Genomic DNA, 24,832 nt, shown 5'->3' with positions numbered 1-24,832 from the left:
CGCATCCTTGCCAGCACTTGTTATTTGTTGATGATAGCCATTCTGACAGGTGTGAGATGTTAACTTGTTTTCTTTTGCATCTCTCAGATGATTAGTGACTTTGAGCATGTTTTCATATGTCTCATGGCCTTCTGTATGTCTTCTTTCGAAAAGTATCTATTTAGGTCCTTTGCCCATTTTTTTATTGGATTGTTTACTAGTACCTTCTTTTTGCTAACTTCTATGAGTTCCCTATAAATTCTGGAAATTAAACCCTTATCAGAGATAACATTGGTAAATATGTCCTCCCATGCAGTGGGCTTTCTTATTGTTTTGTTGATGGTTTCTTTTGCTGTGCAGAAGCTTTTTATTTTGACGTAGTCCCATTTGTTTATTTTCTCCTTAGTTTCCATTGCCCAGGATAATAGTTTTTGAGATATGAAACAATGAAGCAATTTCCCCCTGTTTTCCCATTTTTCATTTTTGTCCTGTTTCCCATTCAGGTTGTTAGACTATTTTGTGACCATTGGCTCTTGAAGGGGAAATGAGAGTAGAAAGCAGAGAAAAAGACCTCTTTTTGGATTTATTTTTCTTTTAATGGGAAAGAAAAAAACTCAACTTAAGCAATATTGTGAGAGAACCTCACGACTACGCTTATCTCCTAACCTTATCCTTCCTCTCCCTTGGCCTCCTGCAGGAGGACAGATGTCCAAACTAATAGAAAGGGACAGAGTGAGAGGCTGGAGGGCTCACAAGGAGAAGGGACTGAGATTGATGCATACACTGCCCAGCCTCCCCTTGAATGAGGTACAGCCAGCACTGCTCCCATAGTACTTAGCTGATGGGGACTAGCTGTGTCTTCACAGATGTCCACCAATCTGATTAACTCCAGGTGGAGAACTTCCCTTAAAATATCCCTGAAAATATCTAAGAGAGACATGGGGCTCTGAACACCTAACTTAGCCAGCAGCAAAAGGGAACAGGCCATTCTTCACACCTGTACTTGGCTGGGCAGGCCATTCATATGAAAAAGTCACAGCTTGGGTGGGGCTGCAAGTTGGGTGGGGCGATGACTCAGGGAATCACCAGGTGAACAGTGTAGGCCGGCTTAATGGAGACTCAGATATGGTGCCTGCCAGTTGGCTCTATCGTGGGGAGGTCTCAGAAAAGGAACAATAACCCCTGTTAGCTCTTTTGTCTGGGAGAAAGCTATTCCCCAGTTCTTGCCCTGATGCTAGACAATTTATTTCCTCCCCATATGTCCTGGATCTTTTCAAGCTGCTGCCCCAGTGCTGGAGATCAGAGGGAGTGAGTATGAGTACGTCTGTGCATGGGCACTAAAGAGAAATGCCTGGGAATCTTAGCAGCCCTCTGTCTCCCTCAGCCTCAATCCCCTCTGGTTTTTATAGTCCAAAGTTATGGATACTTCTCTTCCCAGTACTGAAACCCTGGGCTGAGGGATCTGGTGTGGGGCTAGTACTCTTTGCTCTTCATGAGGGACCTCTGCCATCAAAATATCTCTCCTGATGAAAAATATGGCACATGTGGTGTCAGACCAGCTCATTCTATGCCTCTGCCTCTCCTAGTAGTCTCAATGTGGCTACTACTTTAATTTTCTAGTTGTAAGGCTTCCATTCAGTCAGATTTCAGGTGGTTCTAAATGATGGTTGTTCTGTATTTTAGTTGTAATTTTGATGTGGTGTGGGAGGAGGTGAATGCCTTGTTTACCTACATGGCCCTCTTGATCCTCTCTCACCATGATGTCATTTTTGTATCAATAGTTTAGTGTTAGAGATGAGATAGTGGATATTCACACTCTTGTAGTTCATTAACAGGTAAAATAAATCTCTCCGCCAGGGTTAGCTTTTCTAAAAAGGCAGATTTAATCAGTCATTTCCAATTTAAAATCATTTAGGAGTTTCCAGGACATGGCTAAAGCACGGAGTGCAATGCCATTTACAGTTGGGCCCACTGTATCATTCTAGTAACTTGTCACCACCTATAAACCCTCCATGAAGGCACATTAAAGTGCTCCCCAAGAGTTCACCCTTCAATGCCTTTCCTCATGATCTTCCTCTGCCAGGAATGCCAGTTCTTCCTTATTCTCATTTGTCCTACTCACACCCACCCAACACCCTCCAATCTCACCACACCTAATCTGATAGTTAGGAAAATCTTAGCCTTCATTTAAAGCCTAGGGAAACAACACTTTCTAATTCAGCCTTGTCCTGCCTCCATTCACCAACCCCACCTCCAGGGAGAATCATGCTAGTGGGTGTTATAGTACTTGGGTCTCCAAACATCTTTATGAATTGTAAATCTATCCTTCTCACAGTAGAGTTGTGATACCAGAGAGCAGACACTATGTCTTTCTCATTCTGGTCTTGCACCTGTCACAGAGATTTGCATATAGCTATCACTCAATTGGTGTTTGTTGAGTTAATTTAAATGATAGGAAAATAAATCTTTGATGGTTACTAACCTATATGGGTATATATAACATATGAGATACTTATTGTATTCTTTAACAAGATTTCAGAAACTATTCTATAGGGAAGGTATTTCCCTAACAGTCTTTCAGTGATGCTTGAAAATCCATCACAGTTTGTGTTTTTGTGCCAAATATTTCAATAGCCATTTATAGAGCATCATGTTTGCACCAGAAACTGCCCATGATTACCTTTGGTTCTTCTTCCACTGTGTTAAAGAGAGGTTAGGGGGTAACAAGGAAGTGAAAAACAGAATGTAGGAAGCTCAACTACTCTGAACCCTTCTTTTTGCCATTCTTATTGAGTTACCAGTGCCCAAAATATTCCAAGGTGAGAGGAAATTTGGGATGTTCTCCAGAAAAAGAGAGAAAGCACCATGGTGCAGAAATCTGTAACTGTTGGCAAAGCTAAGCCGAAAGTGAGCTAGTGCCTGTGCTTCTGTGAAGAAGGTCATATGAGAGTGGAGAGAAAATTTGTATGTTACAGAAAAAGAAGTGGCCAGCGAAGGTAAGAAGTGAGCTTTTACATCCCATGTTTGGTATGAGTCCTCTAGAAGTGACACACATTCCAGGTCTTTTGCTTAAGAACTGATTGAGTCATTTTTGGCCAGAGAGAAACTCTGCAGCAGGAAAAAATGGCAAATTTTCATGCTCCTTTGGTGCAAATGAAAGTCATACTTGTATAGCTAGAGGACAGTTAGAAAGGTGAACTAAGCTCAAAAACAGAGACTCAAAGCCTGGGTGTCTACCTTCAGACTCTCTCTGTTCCAACATATAGCTGGCACCCTGCTTGACACCATGACTAGAACATGGTCCTTATCCTTAAAGAGTCTATATAACTGATGCAGATAAAAAGGCTAATATGCACCAGCAATTAATAAACTACCACAATGAATCAAGTTAAGTGCCAAAATAAATGGCTGTCCTTTCCTCCTTCCTATCACTTGCTTGGCTTGTGGAATATATGGAAATCCAGGCCTGGGTAACAAGAGCCCAAGGGAGGCCTACATTCTTAAGCCACAACTAACCTATCTGCCCACTAGCCTCAGCTGCCCTCTTGATCAGATCGTCAGGGCCATGTTGCTGGACATAGTCCTGTGGTAACATCTGCTCTTCCCAGGGCAAAGCCCAGAGATTTGGGAGAGAAATATAAGGAGAGGGTGTCCATGAGGAAAATCTGCAGTGCAGCAGCCACACACCTGATGGGTCAGAAGCTCTCTGCGGACACTACTTGTGCTTGTAGCTACTGATGTAATGGGATGAACAGTAAGAGGAAAATTATTGTGACATATTTGAATAAAGTTTCTGACTGCCATGATGTACTCAAACTCTATGTTCCATCATCTGTGTCACTTGCTGGTTTATAGGTGAATAGTTTCTTGCAATTATAAGCTCAGCTGGGTGTGTGTTTCTGGTTGTGTAAATCACCAGCTGGTTCTTTCAGGATTAATTTTTGCTTTTCCTCCATATATCATGATCTTCACCCTTCTTTCATCAAATTGTTTGCTTTTTCTTTGTTACCCCAGCCCTTCCTAACATTATTTTCATCCCCATCCCTTTTTAAAATGATGGCACTATTTTTCAGGACTTGATATTTATACTTGAGAATAAAGAACAACAAAGGGAACAGAGATGGTTTTCATCTGTGTACCCAGGACCCCAAGGCAAGGAAGGCTAAGGTGTTCATTGGAGCATAGCCTTGTAGTCATTGTTCTTTATTCTAAACCCATTGACACTACCAACGGGCAAGGCTCTGAGGTGATAGTTCATGGGAGGAGGCATGTTTATAGGCCCAGTAGACAGGGAAGTTTTCCCTTTCTGATATTTCTTCAGTTTTATTATGCAGAGGCCAGTGCTGTTCCCAGGGTATAAGCAGCTGCTCCTGGGTTCTATGCTAGGTCCTGGAAATTCCTTCCTAGCAGGAGAACTTGAGAGATGGCACTCACATTCTTATTACCTCCTTTCTGTCCTGCTGATTGGCTTGCAATGGGTGGGCCTCCATAGGTGCATACAGTGACAGCCCCGCAGTGGGAGAGGGAGCACAGATTGCTTCAACTGACTCATGTCTACCTCAGAGGCCACCATGGTGTTAGAATTGGGTGAATCCCAGGAATTCAGAAGCAAACATGAACTTTCTTCATGGTTATTCTCTTCCTATAGTTTTTATTGGGAGTGTGGATGTGAAGAGATGATGTGTCAAGTGAGTCATACTGTCCTTTCTAACAATCATATTGAGGGACAGAGAATGGAGACTCTTTGGGAAAAGCCAACATGCTTATCAATTCTGTGCATGTCCCACATCAACTGGGACAGGTCTTCACTTAAAGTATTTAGTAAACAATGGATTGGCACCATAATTAATTCATGTGCTCATTCATTCACTGATTCCATAAACACATACTGAGGGCCTACCATTAATAAGGTCATCATGCTTTGGGTGGGATTGAGCACACTCACTTGATGATAGTAAAAAAAAGGTGAAGGAATTAAGAAAAAATATATAACACATAGACACAGGCAACAGTATGATGATAGCTAGAGGGAAAAGAGAGTGGAGGAAGAGGGAAGAGGGCAAAGGGGGATAAATGGAGAGGAATAAGGACTTCACTTTGAGCGATGGGCACACAATGAAGGATGCAGATGGTGTTCTGTTGAGTTGTACACTTGAAACCTGTATGGTTTTATTAACCACTGTCACCTCAATAAAATCAAGATAAAAAACAAAACAAAACCCTATTCAGAGAAGAACAGGAAACATACAATGATTATTGGTCCACAGCAAGGATCAAATCGCCCCAGGCAGAAATAGCAATAACTCCTACCCTGATATGCAGTCATTTCCTTGGTAAACACCCTTGAGAGCCCCTGGTGAGAAGGAGACTCAGACCCTGACAAATTCACCGAGTGGAGGGACAAACCAGCATTGACATTTCACTTGTGAATAAGAAACTGTTATTTCAGGTCCCTTAGACATTAGAGAAACCTATATCCCAAGAAATACAGTGCTTTTAAAAGTTTTTTCAAAAATTCTGAAGCCAAGAGAGATTCATCCATAACATTCTTGTCCATCAGGAATTTTTTTTATGCCAAGTGAGAGAAACCCACATCAAGTAAGCTCAGGCACAAGGGGGACATAATGGCTAGTGGACCCAAACTATGGGAAAGGCAAAGTTGGACCTGGGCCTTGGAATGATGGAATTGGAGCTGGACAGTTGCTGGGTTATCTGATTCTCCTGTCTCTGCTGCTCTTGGTGTGTCAGCATCCTATTTTCCTTCTATAAACCTGCTACTTCTACAGGGTGGGAACCATGGCCACTGGTGGTACCCAGATTCCACTTCAGAGCACAGTGACCTATTTTCTCTTAGCTCAAAGTCAGAAATTCCTAGGGTAAGGTTCTGATTGGCAAGCTTGAGTCATGTGCAAGTAAACCATGTGCTGGGCAGCCCCACTGGCAGATCTTCCTGGAGTGGGAAAGAAGAGGGGAGAAGTCTAGGCAAATATAGCAGGTGCCTCCTGTAGACCAGGGGGTGGATGCTGAGTACTGATTCAAGTTTTTTGACTTCTGATCCACTATACTTCCCAAGTTCCATCTTTTTTCTCTGTTGTTTGTCTCAGTCCATCTTGGTTTTCACATCAGTGATGTCTGACATAGTTAATTTTAGTTGGATTTAAGCTGTCTAATTCCAAGTTCTGCAAGGATACAGTGTTGGGTAATAATTCTTCTCAGTCTTGTGAACAAGTTAACACTGCTAACAGGCAGAACCATTAACATGCTGACTTACTTTCAGAGCATAATAATCCTCTGGCAGCCTGAGCTCTACTAACTTATATTTGACCTAATAAAGCTGGCCTGGTTAAGCTTCTCTGGTCTCAAGGAGTTATTCTAACTGTGTGGATTAAATTTTTTTTTTATTAAAGTAGGTTTAATATATTTACAGAAATATACTTTCCAATCATCATGCTGGACCTGACTAATATGAGCATCTTCTGTTACAGAATGTGTGGAAATACACTCCAAAGCCTGAGGATCCTCTCAGACAGCTAGAGGGAGACCTTCATGGCAAAGGGCTATTGGTCCCATCCACGAGTGTGAAATGATTCAGTGGGGTAAATCAAGGATCCAGGAGGCTAACAAGGAAAGCAAGTAATAAAACTCTGAACAGAAAAAAAGGAAGCTAGCAAACAATAACAAATGGCAGGAAGGTTCACAACCCATCTGTAACCCATTAGAATGTTGGACAACATTTTTTCCAGAATATTTTTCTGGTGTTCTTTCAGCTTCTGTGCTTGTTAGGAAGAGCCCATTTGGGAACAAGGACAGTACAAGTTAGTAAACAGACCTCTTTTAGACAAGCTAGTCCCTGGGAATTTTCTTTGGAGTGTCTTGTTGGGGTAAGTAGTAAAATCACAGATAAGAACAGCCAACTATTAATAAGTATGTGCACTTAAACCAACTTCCATAAAACTGATTTTCTAAAGATACAGAGTGGTTAGAAATTCACACAAGTCCCTTAACTATTACAGAATTCAGCTGGATAATTTAAAAACATTAAATTAGAAAAATTGTATCTAGGAAATTTAAATACTATTGTATTTAAAATTTTTTAAATGGACATATAATTCTTTTGAATTTAAAAAAGTGACTTCCATTTTTTAAAAAGTTAAATCCTGGAAAAAGATCTTCAAGCAAATTGCTCTTAAGAGGGATGTGAAAAAACTACTTTATATTCTTGTTTAAAATTTATATTTTCATTTAAATGTGCTTAAGATATATCTCTGGGAGGAAAAGGAATGATTATAGTCATTTTAAAAATAAAAATATCTGGGAGTGCCTTTGAAACCTGCAAAGTTTGATACAGGCAGTGTGTGTCCCTTCCCAGAGGATAGACAGATGTCCCCATGAGTCCTATGCTCTCTAGTCCTGTGCCCAGGTTCTGGTGTTTGTGTTGGGGAAGAATACTTTCATAGGTAGCAGTAGAAGGACACAGGCTTTGGGACATGACAATCTATTGAGACTTTGGGACATTCTTCTACAGGAGTGTGTGTTTCTGTTCACAGTGGGTGAGTCACTTAACCAATAGGGATTACTGAGTTCTCACCTGTAAAATGGGGAAACTCCAGGATGATGGGGGTGATGAAACAAGGAAATGTGTGCCGAGTGTTTTATCAGAAGGAGTTTTCAATGTTGTTGCTGTTATTATCACGACTGTTACTGTGAGTCAGGATTTCATCTGGATCTAGGACTCTGCTGCCTGCCAGGAGCTGGCCACAGGCATTTATGTCCTTTCTCATCTGGGAAGGCTTCCTTCTCCCTCAGCAATGTCCAGCTCATCAGTCACTTCTTACTGAATGTGGAAATGTGGAAGGGATGGCATGGAGTTTGTTTTTAATCTTAGCTTTTTTCACCCATCTCAGTTTGATTAGGAACAGGTCTCCTCTTGCCACCCGTCAGGGGAATGCCTTTGCCAAAGAAGAGGATCTGCCCTTGCTCTCACATGCACTAGGATGCCAGCTGTTTCCCATTTGCCTCACCTGTAGGGCATTAGGCCAGACTTACTGAGGATTGGCATAACCAAGATGAGAAGAGAATAAAAGCATATGGTCTTGGGGGCAGTCCATTGTCTCAGCGTCAGAGTTCTGTCTCTCCCTTGTTTGAGTTCCCAGCTAATTTGGCCCTTGCTCTCCCTGTAGGGATGTGGACTGCTGACAATGGTCTGTTTCCCTGACAATCTTTGTTTGACCTTTGTATTTCTGGCTTTGATTTTCCTGTTATCTTGAACATTTTTTGCTTATTCAGTCTCCAAATACATTGCTGCCCAAGTTTCCTTCCCCTTCTCCATTCTCTTTCCCAGCCCTTTCCCCACTCAGAGCAAGCAACTTAGAATTAAAGGCAATGAGCACTATGTGGAAAGAGCATGAGCTTTGCAAACATGGAGATCAGAATTTCATTCTTAAGCTCAGCCATTTACTTGCCTAGGGCACTGGGTATGATACTTAACCCCTTTGAGCCCCAGGTCTTTCATAGGTAAAATCACAAAACTTTAGTTTCATTATAGTGCTCGTAGGTGCTCCTTGCATGTGGTAAACAACATACAACCAGGGCTTTCCATTAAGGGATTGGATCAATAATTGATAAAATGTCATAGCAGGCTTGACTGTGAACCAACAGTGAAAAGATAACTATGATGTTATCTAAATTAAAGCAATCTTATCTAATAAAAGAGAAACATGCAAATTGACTGTACCTCTACTACACTCACAAGCCACACCCACCAGCCACACCACCAGCCAATCAGAGCGACTATATGCAAATTAACAAAACCAAGATGGCGGCCGACAGCCACAGAGCTGGAGCAAGCAGGACGCTTGGTTGCCCGGCGATTGAGGAAGCCAAGCTTCCCGCCTGCTATGGCTGGCTGTTGCCTCTGCTCAAGGCAACAAAGTTTCAATTATAGAAGATAAATAAATCCCAGATACCTGCTTCCAGCCAGCCTCCACTGGGAGCTTGGGTGGCTGGGGGCTGTAGCCAGCCTTCAAACAGCCATCAGCCCCTCACCCAGAATGGCCACACATCCTTGGGGTGAGGGTCCCTGCTGGGGGGCTTGGCCAGCCTGAAAAAAGCCATCAGCCACTCACCCAGGCTGGCCAGGCACTCCAGCAGGACCCCCCACCCTGAAGGGGGTGTGGCCAGCCTGCAAAGAGTCATCAGCCCCTCACCCAGGCTGGCCAGGCACCCCAGCGGGGAACCCTATCCTGAAGGGGCTGTAACCATCCTGCAAACAGCCATTAGCCCCTCACCCAGGCTGGCCAGGCACCCCAGCGGGGAACCCTATCCTGAAGGGGCTGTAACCATCCTGCAAACAGCCATTAGCCCCTCACCCAGGCTGGCCAGGCACCCCAGCAGGACCCCCACCTTGATCCAGGACACCCTTCAGGGCAAACCAGTCAGTCCCCTACCCATGCACCAGGCCTCTATCCTATATAATAAAAGGGTAATATGCAAGTTGACCCTAACAGCAGAACAACTGGGAATGACTGGTCACTATGACACACACTGACCACCAGGGGGCAGACGCTCAATGCAGGAGCTGCCCCCTGGTGGTCAGTGCGCTCCCACAGGGGGAGCTCTGCTCAGCCACAAGCCAGGCTGATGGCTGCCAGTTCAGCGGTGGTGGTGGGAGCTTCTTCTGCTTCCTCAGAAGCACTAAAGATGTCCTACTGCGGCTTAGGCCTGCTCCCCGCTGGCAAATGGACATCCCCAGAGGGCTCCCGGGCTGCCAGAGGGATGTCTGACTGCCAGCTTAGGCCCAATCTCCCAGGGAGTGGGTCTAAGCCAGCAGGTGGTCATCCCCCAAGGGGTCCCAGACTGCGAGAGGGCACAGGCTGGGCTGAGGGACCCTCCTAATTGCACAAATTTTTGTGCACTGGGCCTCTAGTAGTTGTATAATAGCCATTTGCTGTTTGGGTGGAAAACACCATTTTCAAAATGTCCTATTCAGGAAAAGGATCTGTCTTGATTTCTACAAAGCCAGCCTTAGACTATGACCCAGGAATCTGGATTGAGCAGCACAGTGACCACCAGTGTGGTGACGGATGTGTGTGGATAGACTTACTGCAAGCTTTTCCATAAACCACAGAGTACTGTGGAGGCAGACGCTAATGCCAAGCATCAGGAAGGCACCAGACATGCTTAATTTTTCCTTTTCTTTTAGTTCTTTCTTTAAAATTGTATCTTGTCTTGTGTAACTTCCTTATAGATTGTAAGTGGGCCAGTGAATCTCAACTGAGCCCTTTATTTAATAAGATCACTAATATAGCCTGGCTGGTGTGGCTCAGCAGTTGAGCATTGACCTATGAAACAGGAGGTCATGGTTTGATTCCTGGTCAGAACACATGCCTGGGTTGCAGGCTTGATCCCCAGTAAGGGGGCATGCAGGAGGCAGCTGATTGATATCTCTTTATTTTTATCTCTCTCCCTCCTGTCTCTCTAAACAATCAATAAAAACATATTTTTTAAAAAAGATTACTTATATATTAGCAGTTAAATTGTAGTATATCAAAATTTCTATTACTTTAGAATATATTCAGTTAGAAAATAAAAATTTTCCATTTCTGTAAGAGTCTCCTATCATTTACTAGCAGTTTCTCCAAATTATGGCAGAACTTCATTAGGGCTTTAGGGTCATGCAGAGCTAATCCAACCATATTATTAATAAAAACCTCACATCCCTTCTTACATAGTGTATAGATTATTTGGGACACTGTTCTTTATTTCTGACTCTGTATTCCCATCAAGTGGATTTAGATTATTATTTACTACAGCTGATTAGAAAGAACCCCATTCAGTCAAGCATTTAATATTGAGTTATTACCCCAGCTTCATTCATAGAAATAAACATTGATCTTGCCCCTGAATGTGGCACTCAAAGAAACAGAGGCATTTTCTATTCAGAGAGAAGCAGGCAATATTTTGTGCTAAAGTGGCACAGAGGAGGCACCCTCATTAAGCTCCAGGCCACATTCTTAGAGAGCCCACCACCCAGTCCTAAAAATGAAAGATGACATCTTGAGACATAGTTCTTGTAATAATCTCTTTCAAAATTAACAGATAATGGTCTCCAAAAGCTATCAAGGCAACTTATGACAGAGATGGATGTAAGCAATACCCTGTTAAATATATCCATTAATCACTATTTAAAAATTTTTTACAACCAAAGTTTTTCTTTTATTTATAGTTATAGTTTTTCTTTGAAGAAAGTTACTTGGTTAACTATTTAAGTGGACGTAGATGCTATAAACCGTTTCTCTCCCTCGGATTTAGCCTTCAGTGCTAAAGGAATTCAATACATCTTATCACACACCTTGTTTCTGTGTTGATTATATAATTCTTGGTATCTCATCAGAATCATTAAAAGATACTTAATAGGCAGCCAATTTGGTATGGTGTGGCTTTTCATGATGTGGCCATGTAAGAAGCAGAGAAATATTTGCTCTTTGGGGATGTTTGCTTTGTTTAATCACGTTTAAAAAGCTAGCAGATGGTGAGAGGTAGACTGGAGTAAGATTGGTATTGCCATATAGTAATATGCAGGAATATTCTGTTTCTATTTCTCCTATTTGTGTTCTTCTCAAGCTATATAGCTGAGCCATATGTGTGCAGACACCTGCATGGGGACTCACACGAACATGTGCATATACGGTAGTCATGATGAACATACTATGTCTTAACTTTAGAATGGTACAAAGTAATTGCTATTCTCCAAACTAAGTTCTGAAAATCTTAGACAACACTTTGTGTGACTAGGTACCTGCAAAAAAGTTCCCTGAATCTTGGGGATGGCCTTCATGACAATGAGTCAGAATTGTCCTTGAGCTATCACATTACCTCCTTCCTTGTTCTCCCCCTGCCCTGCTCCAGGTTACTGGTATCTCCTTGAAAGGAGCTTGTGCATCTATCTTGTGTTCCAACTTTTGTGGCTACCATCCAAGGTACACAGTACCTGAGATCACCTGCTTCTGCTGGCCAGTTGGGTTTGTGTTTTCAGGTCTTACAGGACTATAGCAAACAAAGAAACAGTTAAGGGAGCACCCACAACCCCACCGAGGCTCAGTGAAGAGCGAATAGACAGAATTCCCATATCCAAGTCTTCTCCTGAAAAAAGTATATTTGCATACTTCAAATGCTGCTACCTGAGGATCTTGTTTCCAATCAGCCTGTATCTAGGTGCTGACTGAGATCTTCCCCTTTGGGACACTGGCATACCCTCAACTGCTGGAACCCCAAAGAAGGTGGCTTGGACAATGACAAATGTGTGAGAGGCAACCAAAAGATAAAACTAAACTGCATGATAAGATTCATCTCCTACAAGACACCACTCCAAAAAGACTGGAAAGATGACTTCTATCTAAGGTGCAGAACACAATATAGAGAGTTAAGGAAAGTGTAGAAACAAAGGATTATCTACACTAATAAAAGAGAAAAATGGTAATTGGCGTACGACGCTACCCTTTTCATTGGCTAATCAGGGCTATATGAAAATTAACTGCCAACTAAGATTGGCAGTTAACTGCCAACAAGATGGCAGTTAATTTGCATATGGAGGCACAATGTAGGGAGGCGAAAGGGAAAGCAGGAAGAAGCCCCCTGCCACTGACAGTGATCGGAAACCCAGGGGGGAGCTAAGAGCCGCCGTTGCCCTGCCCCCCAGCCATGATAGGAGAATCAGGCGCCTTTGCCGCCCTGGCCAGTGATAGCAGGAAGTAGGGGTGGAGCCAGCGATGGGAGCTGGGCACGGTCAAAGCTGGCAGTCCCAGGAGCTAGGGGTCTCTTGCCTAGGCCTACAGCGAAGCCTACGATTGTGGGGCCACTGCAGCTGCGGGTCCCCGCTGCCCGGGACGGACACCTCAGCCAGAGGCGTCCTGCAGGGGCAGGGGTGGAGCCCGAGTGATCGTGGCGCCCCCCCGCTGCCACTGCAGGTCCCCGCTGCCCGGGCCTGACACCTAGGCCAGAGGCGTTAGGCCTGGGCAGGGGCAGAGCCTGCAGCCGCAGGGAGCTGGGGTCCCCTGCCCAGGCCTGACACCTCTGCCGGAGGCCTTAGGCCTGGTCAAGGGGCCGATCCGGTGATTGGTGACCAGAGGGTGATGAGGGTCAACTCCTCTGGCCGAGGCATCAGGCCTGGGCGGGGGGATGGGGGTCCCCTGCCCAGGCCTGATGCCTGGGCCAGAGTCATCAGGCCTGGGTGGGGGGTGGAGCCGGGGATTGGGGGGATATGATGGTCCCCTTGCCCAGGCCTGAAGCCTGGGTCAGAGGCGTCAGGCTTGGGCGGGGGGGTGGAGCAAGCGATCAGAGGGAGATGGGGGTCCCCTGCCCAGGCATGATTCCTGGGCCAGAGGCCTCAGGCCTGGGTGGGGGCCAGAGCCAGTGATTGGGGGGAGATGGGGGTACCCTGTCCAAGCCTGACACCTCTGGCGGAGGCGTCAGGCCTGGGCAAGGGGCCGATTCTGCGATTGGTGGGTGATGGGGGTCAACGCCTGAGGGCTCCCAGTATGTGAGAGGGGGCAGGCTGGGCTGAGGGACACCCCCCCCCCCACACACACACATACACACCCAGTGCACGAATTTTGTGCACCGGGCCCCTAGTGTTCCAAATAAAATAACAAGATAAAATTCCAGAAACAGATCTTAATGAAGTGGAGATAGATAATTTTTGACCTCCTGATAATGCATTAGAAAGAATGGTCATACAAATGTTCACCAAAGTCAAGAGAACAATGCATGAAACAAGCAGAGATTGTGGATGAGTGACATGATGTTGTGAGAGTCCCAGGGAGTTTCTCTTAAAAGGCCCACACATGTACTTACTCAGACTCATTCCCTTTCAGCTCCCACACTGGGGTGGCAGCTTGAAAAGAAACCTGGGACATTTCAGGGAGGGGACAAAATGGATTGTCTGGATCAGGGCAACAGCTGGTGGGGCAGCTTTCTCCAAGACAGAAGTGCTGGCAGATGCCAGTGTTACTTTACTGAGCCCTCCCTACCACAGAATTGACAGGCTTTGCCATATCTGAATTTCCATCAACCTGATTCACACTTTTCACACTACTCTGGTGACTCCCTGGGACCCCACCCCTCCCTACTTGCAGGCTCATCCAAGCCATTTCCAGTGGTTTTTCCATACAACTGGTTTTTCTTGTCTCATGCTTTGGACTTTCCTAAAATCTCTCAAACAAGCAACAACTGGCATCAATGTGCCCTGTGCCTCTCCATAAGGCCCCAGGCCCAGCATTAGCAGAAGCCTTCTCTGATTCACAGTTTGGCCTATCCTGGGAAAATCCAACATCAACAGAAGTAGCAGCCAGTTGCAGATTGCTTTGTAGCTCATACTGTGTGGCCCCAGGCAGGGCACGGGCAGAGACTGACTTTGCACTTCCTGGGAGGTCCAGACTGAGCCAGTATACCTGGTAGTCAGTTTCAGAGCATGCCAGTTTACAATCCTACCACATTCACTAGCAACACACTGAAAGGGCAAACTTGGTGACCACCAAAGCCCCACTGAAGCAAGTCCTGCTCCATAGGGGCATCTCCTGAACAACAGCTCTTCCAACAGCTGTATTCACAGCTGGTCTGCACAGCCCATTAGCCTGGGGGTCAATCCCTACCAATGATGCCAACAAATCAAGGCTCAACTACAACATGACAGTGCACACAGCCAACACAGGGGCGGGCCTGGAGTGCCAGCTCAGGTAACTGGGGAGGATGAGACTTGGCCCTAAAGAACACTTACTACACAAAGCAATTCTATCAAGACCAGGAGACAAAGCAGGTCTACCTAATACATAGAAATGAACACAGGGAAGCAGCCAAAATGAAGAGACAAAGAAACATGTCACAAATGAAAGAAGAGGAGAAATCTCCAGAAAAAGAACTAAGTGAAATGAAAGCAAGAAAATTACCAGATACAGAGTTCAAAACAATGGTCATAAAGATACTCAAGGAACTTAATCAGATCTTCAAGGAACTTAATGAGAATTTTAGAGAACTTAGTGAGAACATTAATGACTGAAGAAAAAGGACTGGTCAGAAATGAAGCATACACTAAATGAAATAAACAATAATTTACAGGGAATCAAACAGTAAAGCAAAAGATGCAGAGAATCAAATCAGCGATTTGGAATATGAGGAAGCAAAACACCCAATCAGAACAAAATAAAGAAAAAGGAATCTAAAAATATGAAGATAATGTAAGGAGCCTCTGGGACAATTTCAAGTGTACCAGTATTCACATTATGGGCATACCAAAAGGAGAAAAGAGGGAGCAAGGAATTGAAAACCTATTTGAAAAAATAATGACAGAAAACTTGACAGTGCACACAACTAACACAGGGGTGGGCCTGGAGTGCTCCAGACAAAACATTAGCAAACTGAATTCAACATTAGCAATCCTCAACAAAACATTAGCAAACTGAATTCAACATTAGCAATCCTCAACAAAACATTAGCAAACTGAATTCAACAATATATTAAAAAGATCATACACCATGATTAAGTAGGTTTTATTTAAGGAATACAACACCTACAAATCAATTAATGTAATGCACCATGTTAACAAAATGAAGGCTAAAATCTTATGATTATTTCAATAGATGCTGAAAAAACATTTGACAAAATTCAACATCCTTTCATGATGAAAACTCTTTAAAAAAGTATAGAGGAAACATACTTCAACATAATAAAGGCCATATATGACAAACCCACAGTAATATCATACTCAGTGGTGAAAATCTGAAAGCTTTTTATCTGAGATCAAGAACAAGATAAGGAGGCCCACTCTTACCACATTTATTCAACATCATACTGGAAGTCCTAGGCAGAGCATTTAAGCAAGAAAAAGAAAGGCATCAGCATCCAAAATAGGAGAGAAGAAGTAAAACTTCTCTATTTACAGATGACATGATATTATATATTTTAAAAAGTCCTAACGATTCCACAAAAAACTGTTAGAACTAATAAATTCAGTAAATTTTCCAGATACCAAATCCTGATGCAAAAGCCAGTTGCATTTCTATGTACTAACCACAAACTATCAGAAAGAAAATTTAAAAAAAAACATTCCCATTTACAGCTGCATCAGAAAGAATAAAATACTCGGGAATAAATTTAACCAAGGATTAAATAAGATCTGTACAAATTATTGATGAAAAAATTAAAGACACAAATAAATGGAAAGATATTTTTATTCATGAATTGGAAGACTTCCAATGTCCATACTGTCAAATGTCCATACTGTCTACAGTTTCAATGCAACCCTATCAAAATTCCAATGGCATTGTTCACAGATATAGAAAAGAATTCTAAAATTTGTATGAAACCATAAAAGATCCCACAGATAGCCATAGCAATCTTGAAAAAGAAAAACAATGCTGAAAGCACCTCACTTTTAAATAATTTATCTTTATTGCTGAAAGTAATACAGATGTAAACTTTTTTCTCCCATTGACCCTTCCTAGTCCACGCCTGGCTCCCTGCCCCAGACCTTGATCACACTATTGTCTGTGTCCCAGCGGTTCTCAACCTGTGGGTCGCGACCCCTGAAAATACATCCTGCATATCAGATATTTACATTATGATTCATAACAGTAGCAAAATTACAGTTATGAAGGAGCAACAAAAATAATTTTATGGTTGGGGGTCACCACAACATGAGGAACTGTATTAAAGAGTCGTGGAGTTAGGAAGGTTGAGAACCACTTAGGCATAAATGCATGTAAGTACTTTAGTTAATCTCTTCCCACCCACCCACCCATGCCTTCCCTCTGAGATTGATCAGTCTGTTCCATGTTTCTATGTCTCTGATCTATTTTGTTTATCAGTTTATTTTGTTCTTTAGATTCCACATATGAGTGACATCATGTGATTCTTGTAATTCTCTGACTGGCTTATTTATCTGACTTCTTTATTTCAAACCATATTATGAAGCTATAGTAATTAAAACAGTATGATATTGATGATATTGATGTAAAAGGAGACCCACAGATCAATGGAAGATAACAGAGAGCACAGAAATAAACGTATGCATATATGGTCAATTAATTTACAACAAAGAAGCCAAGAATATAAAATGGAGAAAAGATAGTCTCTTCACTAAATGGTATTGGAAAAACTAGAAAGCCACGTGCAAAATAAAGAATAGGGACCCCTATTTTATACCATACAAAAAACTCAAAATGGATTAAAAACTGGAACATAAGACCTAAAACCATAATAACTTCTAGAAGAAATCATTGGTTTTAGCAATGATTTATTGAATTTGACACCAAAAGCAGCAGCAAGAAAAGCAAAAATATATAAATGGGGCTACATCAAATTAAAAAGATCTTCATAGAAAAGTAAACCATCAACAAAATGAAAAGTATAGAGTAATAGAAAATATTTGTAAATTATATATCCAATAAGGAATCAATATCCAAAATATGTAAAAATTGATACAACCTAATAGCAAAAAACAAACAAACAAATAATCCGATTAAAAATGGGCAGAGAATCTGAACAAACATTATTTACAAAGAAGATATACAGATGGCCAACAGGTCCATGAAAACGTGCTCAACATCACTAATCAGGAAAATTCAAATCAAAATCACAAAGATATATTACCTTACACCTGTTAGAATGGCTGCCATTAAAAAGACAAGAGGTCACAAGTGTTAGTGAGGATGTGGAGAAAAGGGAACTCTTGTGCACTGTTGGAAATATAAATTGGTATAGCCACTATGAAAAACAGTACAATAGTTCCTTAAAAAATTAAGAATAGAATTACCATTTAATCCAGCAATTTCATTTCTGGATCTGTATCTCATGCAAATGAAGTCACTATCTGCATCCTCACATTCAGCACAGATTTTTTTACTACTAGAGGCCCGGTGCAGCAAATTCATGCACTGGGGGAGGGGGTGTCCCTCAGCCCAGCCTGCATCCTCTCACAGTCTGGGAGCCCTTGGGGGATATCCAACTGACAGCTTACTAGTAGGCCTGCTCCCTGGGCCTAAGTTGGACATCCTTAGCACTGCTGTGGAGGCAGGAGAGGCTCCTGCCATGGCTGCTGCATTCACCAGCTGTGAGCCTGGCTTCTGGCTGAGTGACACTCCCCCTGTGGGAGTGCACTGACCACCAGGGGGAAGCTTCTGCATTGAGTGTCTGCCCCCTGGTGGTCAGTGTGCATCATAGCGACCAGTTGTTCTGCCGTTTGGTTGATTTGCATATTAGCCTTTTATTATATAGGACTAGAGGCCTGGTGCACGAAATTTGTGCACTGGGGGATGGGAGTCCCTCAGCCCAGCCTACCCCCTCTCACAGTCCGGGAGCCCTCAGTGGATATCCTAGTGACAGCCACAGTCTGGCAGCAGAGGCTCAGAGCAGGTGTCCTGTGTGTGTGTGTGTTTGTGTGTGTGTGTCTGTGCGTCTGCTGGGGGCCTGCCTCCAGCCACACCATGGAGGCTTGGAGCAGGCGCCCTGTGTGTGTGTGTGTGTGTGTCCACTGGGGGCCTGCCCCGAGCCTCATCGGAGGCTCGGAGCAGGCACCCTGTGTGTGTGTCTGTGTATGTGATTGTGTGTGTGTGTGTGTGTGTGTCCCTGCTGGGAGCCTGCCCCCAGCCGCACCACGTAGGCTCGAAGCAGTTGCCCTGTATGTGTGTGTGTGTCTGCTGGGGGTCTGCCCCTAGCCACACCACGGAGGCTTGGAGTAAGAGCCCCTCTGTGTTGATCTCTCAGGCTCTTGGCCTCGCCTGCATGTTGTTCTCTCCCTTGAGCTGTGGCCAGGGTGGGGTGCTGCCTGTGGGCCGCGCTTTCCTGCTGGGGGCTGCCTGCGGGCCACACTTGCCTGCTGGGGGCTGCCTGTGGGACGCGCTTTCCTGCTCGCGGATCATCAGGGCAACCTGTGAGCAGGCCCTGCTGGGTGCTGCCTGCGGGCCATGCTTGCCTGCTCGAGGGCCGCATGACCTGCTTGCGGGTCGCCAAGGTAATGCCTGCTGGGCTCACATTGCCAGGGTGATGCCACTGCTATGGGCGCTACCATCTTTGTTGCCGAGTGATGGTTAATTTGCATATTACTCTTTTATTAGATAGGATAGCCAAGACTTGGAAACTTTTCTATTGACCTATGAACGGAAAGCAAGATATGGCATATATATACAATGGAATATTATTTAGCCACAAAAGGAGGAAATCCTGCTATTTTGTTAGCATGAATGAACCTTAATGGAATAAATGAAATAAATCAGACAGGGAAAGATAAATACTGCATTATCTCACTAATGATGTGGAATCTAAAAATAAAAACACCACATACTCATAGAAATGGAGAACAGGGCAAAGATAAAACAACAGCTCAGACACAGACAATAGTATGGTGATTACCAGAGGGTAAATGGAGGATAAATGATGATGGAAGGAGACTTGACCTGGGGTAGTGAATATACAATACAATATACAGATGATGTATCATAGAATTGTATATCTGAAAACCTATATAATTTTATTAAGCAATGTCACCCCAATCCTATCTAATAAAAGAGAAAAATGGTAATTAGCCGTACCTCCGCTACCCTTCCCATGGGCTAATCAGGGCAATATGCAAATTAACTGCCAGCCAAGATGGTGGCCGGCAGCCAGGCAGCTTGAAGCGAACATAAGGCTTGCTTGCTTCAGTGACGGAGGAAGCCAACGTTCCCCGCCTGCCACTGCCGGCCTCTGAGCTTGCAGTTTGAAACATTGTTACAAATATAGAAGCTAAACAAAACCCCAGAAACCTGCTTTCAGCCAGCCGGGATCTCAGAGCTGGAGTTGAAACAGTGTTTTGATTATAGAACCCAAACAAACCAGATACCTGCTTTCAGCAGTGGAGGCCTAAGAACTGGAGCTAAGCCTCAGAGCTAAAGCTGGCCCAGAATAAAAAAATAAAAGAAAAAAAGGAGCGGTTGGGAGCTTCAGTCACCCGCCAGCCTGAAAACAGCCCTCAGCACCTCACCCAGACTGGCCAGGCACCCCAGTGGGGACCCCCACCTTGATCCAGGACACCCTTCAGGGCAAACCAGCCGGCCCCCACCAGTGCACCAGGCCTCTATTCTATATAGTAAAAGGGTAATATGCCTCCCAGCACCGGGATCAGCGGAGCCGCGAGGCCTCCCGGCACCGGGATCAGTGTGACAGGGGGCAGTGCCCAAACCCCCTGATCGCCCTGTGGCTCTGTGTGTGACAGGGTGCGGCACCCCAACCCCCTGATCGGCCTTGCTCTGTGGGTGATAGAGGGCGACGACCCAACCGCCCCCCACAGGCCCTGCTCTGTGTGTGACGGGGTAGAGCCATAACCTCCTCATCGGCCCTGCCCTGAGTGTGACAGGGTGCGGCACCCCAACCCCCTGATCCGCCCTGCTCTGTGTGTGGCAGGGGGGAGCTCCTCAACCCCCTGATCGGCCCTGCTCTGTGTGTGACAGGGTACAGAGCCCCAAGCTCCCTGATGGGCCCTGCTCTGTGAGTGACAGGGGGCAGCACCCCAACCCCCGGATTGGCCCTTCTCTGTGTGTGACGGGGGGGTGCCGCAACCCATCGACCCTGCCTTGAGTGTGACAGGGGGCAGTGCCCCAACCCCCCAATCGGCCTTACCCTGAGCGTGACTGAGGGTGTCATCGCAACCTCCCAATCTGCCCTGCTTGGTGTATGACAGGGGGCAGCGCCCCAACTCCCCAATCAGCCCTGCTCTGAGCCCGACCAGGGGCTGCACCTAGGGCTTGGGCCTGCCCTCTGCCACCCAGGAGCAGGCCTAAGCCAGCAGGTCGTTATCTCCCGAGGGGTCCCAGACTGTGAGAGGGCACAGGCTGGGCTGAGGAGCCCCCCTCCCCCTCGAGTGCACAATTTTTTGTGCACCAGGCCTCTAGTAAATTCAATAAAAATTTAAAAAGAAAAGAATAAAAATTGGTGGTTCCCAGAAGTGGGGTTTGGGGGTGGAAGAAATGGGTAAAGGTGGTCAAAAGGTATAAACTTTCAATTATAAGATAAATAAGTGCTGGTGATGTACGTGGACCCACACAGTTCAAACCTGTATTGCCCAAGGGTCAACTGTATTTTCTCTCCGTGGTTGTGAATGGCATATGTGGAGAGCTGGCTTCAGTTATTCCTGGATTTTTGACTGTGGGCGTGATGAGTGCACCTATGTTGTTTAAGGCTCAATTGTATTATATTGTATAATTGAAAGTTGCTAACAGAATAAATATTAAAAGTTCTTATCACAAGAAAAAATGTGTAACTATGTGAAATGATGGGTGTTAACTAAACCTGTGGTAATCTTTTATACATCCATCTATTATCTATCTATCTATCTATCTATCTATCTATCTATCTATCATCTATCTATCATCTCTCTCTCTCTTTCTCTCTCTCTGTCTATCTATTTAATTATATATTAAATAATTGTGTTGTATATCTTAAACTGTGTTATATCTCAATAAAATGGCCAATTGGAACAACTTATAGAAAAATAGACAAAAAATCTGCATTGTTATTGGTACTGCTGGTGATCTGTTCTTTTCTTTGCCCTTTGGCTCGGCTCTTTTCAAATTCAGTCCTGTCCATCTGGGGCGAGGCCTTGGCTTGCTGCACTGTCCAAGGTGCCATTTTCTATTATTACTGTGTGTTATCTGATTTTGTCATACCACCTGCACAGCCCATCTAGTCCCTGGACTTTACTCCTCCAAATCCCAGGAACCACAAAGGTGGAGCAGATCTCCCAAGGTGAGTTATTTAGTGACACAAAACTCAGGACCAAACATTCAAAAGTTGCAGTTCATACAGATTATTAGCAAGATTTGCCCAGATAGTCTGGGAGTCTTTTGGAAGGCAAATATCTCACGGCATTTTACAGAGTTTTGTTGGCAGGATTAATATTATGTATGGGTTAAGATAGCAATGCTATGAGGTGTGATATAAGGACTAGCAATAACTTACCCCATACAATAAGCTGAAATTGTATTGCTCTGGCATGCTATGTTGTTCTAGTTCACTAAATTAAATATTTCTTTCCTCTAAGGCATTGACATTATTTATTAAAATACAAATATATTATCAGAGAAAGTTCCTAATGTCGATGAAAGTGTGCCAGAGTGGTATCAGCAAATTTGGCTTCAACCCCTCCTCAAATTGACCTTTATATGGAAGCACAGAATACTAGGGCAATAAAAGGGATCTTAGAGGCATATAGTAATTCTTTCTACCCCGTGTATGAAATTCCCCTAAAACTTCCTCAAATGTTTCCAATGACAGGGGTCACAAAGTGGGCAACAGTATTCCTTTAAATGGCCTTTACTGAGTGCAAATCAGTTTTCTGGTATCTTTCATGTGATGGCCACCTCTTCTCTTTTCCAACTCAAACACTCTCAACCCCTTCAACCATTCTCCTCATGCCCTAAGAAGCATAGAGAGGGCAGGCACATCACTGCTTTTGACATATGAAAGCCCAATTTTGCATTAACATTTAGGGACCCCATCCTATTTTCATTTCTTTTTAGTTAAAATCAACTAAAGTTTCTAATTTTTTTCCTGGAAAGCTATTATAACCTCCCTTCCCATAGAGGAGCACATTTTGAGGCCCAGGGCAGGATTTTAAATTTATCTCAAATACCTTTATTTTACTCAATGTTGAGCAAGTGACAGATTTTTCACAATCAGCTTTTTCATCTTCAAAATGATTATTATTATTACTATATGTTATTTGATTTTCTCTTCTATCTACCACCCATTCCTGCTGAGTGAATGAAGAGAAGATATATGTGAGGGAATGCAGGGTACTTGTGTTCATGCCAGCTCCGAGCCATTGGTGGTAGCTTCCAATGGCATTATATTGAGATGGTTTCTGAGTGCCTATCTGCACCGAGTTGGAAAGAGAATTATGATTGATTTATGACATCTGCCATGGTGCGTGTGCATGTGTGCATATACTCATTGTTCTTGACACAGATTTTTCATACTTATTATACCCATGCAGGAAATATTATCACTATTAATTCATTAATATTGGAACACATATTAATCATCCAACTTGCATTAGAAAGCAGGTACATTTTGATAGTAAGGAGCACAGCTCATTATGCAAAATGGTTTTTCAGCTGGAGACCTGAGGACATTATGTGGTATTGGGGTGGTTCAGGCCTGTCGTTGAAAGAAGGGAAAGGAATACCATAATCCAGTTTGTTTACTTCAAATTTTATTCTAGGAACAGTCCTAAGCTAGAAACATGGGTCAACATAGATTCTACACACTGCCTTCATAAGGAGTTTAGACCAGGGGTTGCAAATTCTAATGCCTGTAGGAGATGTATTGGTAACATCAGGATGGAGGTATACCAAGGAGGCTGTATGGAGAGCTGGGGGCTGAGATGAACTGAGGAGTACTCTCTCCATCCAAAAGGAGTATGCAGGTCCCAGTTATTTACTGTCAGAAGTAAATATGAGCTCACTGATGCAAGAACTCTCTACATTAAAAGAAGCTCATAATCTGGCATTTTATGTAAAATAATCCATTTTAAAATGTTGACTCAATACAAAAAAAACTGGATTCAACAAAATACATCTGTGGGCCAGCTTCAGCCTCCAGCTGCCAATTTGGGACCTCTGTTCTACTAGAAAAGGAAAAATTAACTCTTATTAACAAATGCTTACATATGGGCAATTGAATCTCATTAGTTTGGGCCAATAGGCAATCCCTGCTCACCAAAAGCCCTGGGTTAGCAGACATGGATTTGGCTTATAGAGATGTTGGATTATAGTAGTGGGTGGTAATTTCAAGACTTAAATAATTGTAATTAAACTAGAAATAGTAAGTGCCACAAAAAAGTACCATAAAAATGCTATTAGAACTTTTATTGAGGGGGGAGGGTGTGTTGCTGGTAGTGGGCAGGGATGGCATTGGAGATGGGCCTCGTGGAATGGAAGGTTTTCCAGAGAGGAAAATGATGGACAGAAGCCAAGTGAAAAATGTAACTTTAATTTGCTAAAGGGGAGCAGTCTAGTTTGCTTGGGACTTATAGCTGAGAAAGGAACAATAAATTAGAAAGGTATTGTATAAAAATCATGTTATGAAGAGCTCTAAAAGAACATCAGAGAAGTTTGCACTTATTTTAATAGGCAATGGGGAGGCCCAATTATAAAGCATGTTCAAGAGGCAGAATGTAAATGATTGATCAGAAATCTGTATTAGTGTTGAAAAAGAATAAGAATGGCCCAAAGTAGAATGGTGGGTATGTACTCAAAGGCAGGGAAAGTTGTGAGCAAAATTGAGGAGATAAGGTAGATGTGTTTTCTCAACAGATTGAATGCAGGAAGCAAAAGAGAAGTAAAAAAAAATTATCCTCCTGTTTTAAAATAGGGAAATGAAGGAATAGAAGAATTAGGAGGTGGGGAAGGGGCAGGTTGGTGAAGAGTTGAGTTGGATCATCTTAAATTTAATATATTTTCAGTTGATGAAGTTACAGAAGCAAAGTACACAGGTAATAGTGTGGTTGTGGGTTCAGGCACTCTAGTAATTGCCAGAGATAGAGAGGGAGGGAGGAGGAATGGAGATAGAGAGGAGAGAGGCAGAGGACAGGAAGAGTGAGAGTGAGAAGTAGAGGTGGTTGGGAGAAGAGAGGGAGTGGGGATAGGTACAGAGCCGGCTGTGGACCAGACCTTGGAGTGCGCTCATGCTCAGTGGGTGTGAGCAGGAAGAAAAGGACTCAGGAAATGATCCCGCCAGGATGGAAGAGGGAAGCCAGCAGAATGCCAGAACCCAGATGCCAAGAGAAAACAGTGGGAAAGACAGTGTTGACTGCTTTTAGTACTAT

Source organism: Myotis nattereri (assembly GCF_964212035.1).
Source record: "Myotis nattereri genome assembly, chromosome: 1".
NCBI lineage: Eukaryota > Metazoa > Chordata > Mammalia > Chiroptera > Vespertilionidae > Myotis > Myotis nattereri.
Note: the sequence above shows the minus strand (reverse complement) of the source record.